We start from the raw sequence: 2,792 nt of genomic DNA, 5'->3' as shown, positions 1-2,792 counted from the left end.
GTCTGACAAGTTCGTGAACTTGCCACAGTGCCCTTACATTGGCAGCACTATACAAACTGCTTGGTAAGGTTTCATAACCTTGGTATACCAGTGTCTCACAACTGTGTTGGTGTCATTGTGTGTTGATGTCTTGCTGAGTGGCATTCATTATTGTTGTGTGTTTGTGTATGTTATTGCAAGAATGTTGGAGCTTAAATTAGAGCAATGAACAAACATCAAATTTCTTGTTAAACTTGGCAAGGGTAGAAGTGAAATCAGGGACATGTGAGTCCAAGTTTATGGGGGATAATGCCATGAAGACGATGGAAATGTATAAATGGAGTCAATGTTTTTCTGAGGGGTGAGAAAGTGTTACTGACAGAGAAAGGTTAGGGCGGCCAGTAATGAGCAGAACTGATGAAAACACTGAAAAAATTCATCAAGTTGTGCATCAAAATCATTGGCTGACTGTGAGAAACGTAGAAGGCCAAGTAAAAATTCATATAGAAACAGGAAAATCTTAACTGAAAATCTTGGCACAAGAAAAGTGTGGCTCTTCCATCATGACAATGTATCAGCTCTGTGAGGGGGTTTTATGCTAGTAAACAAATAAATACCTGTATTGGAACACTCTCTCTACTCACTTGATCTGGCCCCCAGTGACTTTTTTCTTTACCCGAAGATAAAGGAAATATTGAAAGGAAGATATTTTGATGACATTCAAGACATCAAGGGTAATATGATGAGAGGTCTGATGGCCATTCCAGTGTTGCTTTGGGGTGGACGAGGAACTGGCATCAGTGCATAGCTTCCCAAGGGGAGTACTTCAAAGGTGACCCTAGTGAGATTCTGTAATGAGGTTCATAGCACCTTTCCTAGAATGAGTTCATGGATTTAATTGTCACACCCTGTATTTTGTTATAGCAGCCTGAGTGGGCTAAGACAGCCACCAAATACTGACGGAGCCTGAGATGAGCAAAGTGCTTTACTGATGTGAGGGCTTGATTGCTTCATTTGAGCCACAAAACACATTCTGAAAAACTCTGTGTGAGAAAACCTTCCTGATTCCGGGGCACCTGCTCTGAGCTGCAAGGCGGTTGATCCCGGGGTCTGTCTACAGACCGCATTTGCACAGTTTTCAGGGAAAGGCTTCCAGTGACCAATGTGGGGAGCAAACCCAGCCAATGGTGGAGTGTTCTACCCTACCAGGGAGAAAGACTAAGGGCACAAGATAAGTCAACCCCTCCACACAGATGCTTCCGTGAATGGAATGTGTTTTATGAATCCAGGAAATACAGTCCAGGGGGGAAATGTTTCTCCCATTCTCTCTCCAGGAAAGGAGAGTTGAGCCTTGAAATGCCTGACTTCTCAGAAGCGTTAGGTCATGCTCAACAAATGCAATTTACCGTGCGGTGTTTTCCTTTGGCCTCTGCTTCCCAGAACTGCTCCATGGCAGGCGGCTCCCCTGCAGAAGGGAATTCCCTGTGTATTAACAGGCCCTGATGTCTGCGACGGCGAGCCGGAGTAGAACAGCCAGATCACTTCTGGCAGAAAGTGTCAGGGACTTACCAGAATCAGGTTTGGAAGGGTAATCCTGCAGCCTGGGAGCTGCCCAAGGAGCTCTGCCCAGGGAGGGACCCCACAGCTTCCGACCAGGAGAGCACAGGGGCACAAAGTGGGGAGCTGAGGTGGGGACACTGTTATGGGTGGAACCTGCTCTGGTTTAGTTGTTGCTGCATGTGGGGCAGTTTGCACTAGAGGGTGGGGTGGGGGGTTGTTGGTTACCGGTGCTATTTAGCAGGCAAGATTGCAAGTGCATCTGCGGGTGGTAGTAGACAGATGTGCCCTTTCTTTGTGGCCCCTTGTCAGTGATAGAGGCCAGATGGCCTTAAGCAGCAACTGGGAAACCTGGCCTGGAGAAGAACCAGTGGGACACCTCTAGGGCAACCTGGACAGAGCATGCCAGGGGCAGGGACTTCCCTGAGGGGATTGTGCGAGAAAAAGCAGGCGGGTGTGAATAGAGGGCTAATCAACAGAGGCCAGTCAGCTAAGGTTTGAAGAAACCTATCAGTGTAAGCCAGCTAGCTTGAAGGTCGCAGTCAGCCTTGCTGGCGAGGTTTGGGCGGGCAGACAAGGCATAAAAGTCCCTAGGCAACCAGCTGCTGCGGCAACCCCTTGGTTGTGTTGGAACCCTTTTCCGTTGTGTTAGAAGCTTTCCTGTCCTCTATTAATTGAACTATAGCTCTATTCACTTCTGCTTACCTGTGGTCCTTCACTTCCCAAGACCAAGAACCCAGCAAGAGGAAGAAAAATTTGGTATCATTAGCATCTCTCATGCTCAAGTCCAAACTCACTGACCTGGAAACGTCTCCTGCCGGCTCCCAGCAGTCTAGACCCCCATATCCCCCAGGCTCAGGGGTCAGGAGGGGAGTGTGAGGAAACCTTTTCTCCTTCTGTGGACAGTCACTGGAAGAGAGTGATACTAATCTGGGCTGTTTGAGCACCCAGTTGCATCTAGGCTTTCTCAACCCTCCTGTAGCTTAAAACGGATGTGCTTGCCTGAGTCCAGTGTAGTGGTGAGGGTACCCAGGGAGCAGCCAGGGTGCCCAGGCCGCCCCCCTTTGGCCCATGGGCATCCTTCCATGTTTCTCTCTCTTGTGCCCCTGGGCTGGAGAAGACACTAATGCCAGTCGGAGACAGTGCTTCCAAACACTTTACACTCTGCCTTTAGCTGTCAGAAGACAGGTGCCCACAGCAGGGGCGCCTTCAGCAGCACTGGGTGGAGGCAGGGACAATGCACCAGACCCCCTTCC

This window comes from Otolemur garnettii, unplaced genomic scaffold (genome assembly GCF_000181295.1).
Source record: "Otolemur garnettii isolate 467f Iridium unplaced genomic scaffold, OtoGar3 scaffold00079, whole genome shotgun sequence".
Classification (NCBI taxonomy): Eukaryota; Metazoa; Chordata; class Mammalia; order Primates; family Galagidae; genus Otolemur; species Otolemur garnettii.
The sequence above is the reverse complement of the archived record's forward strand: the minus strand, read 5'-3'. Positions refer to the sequence as shown.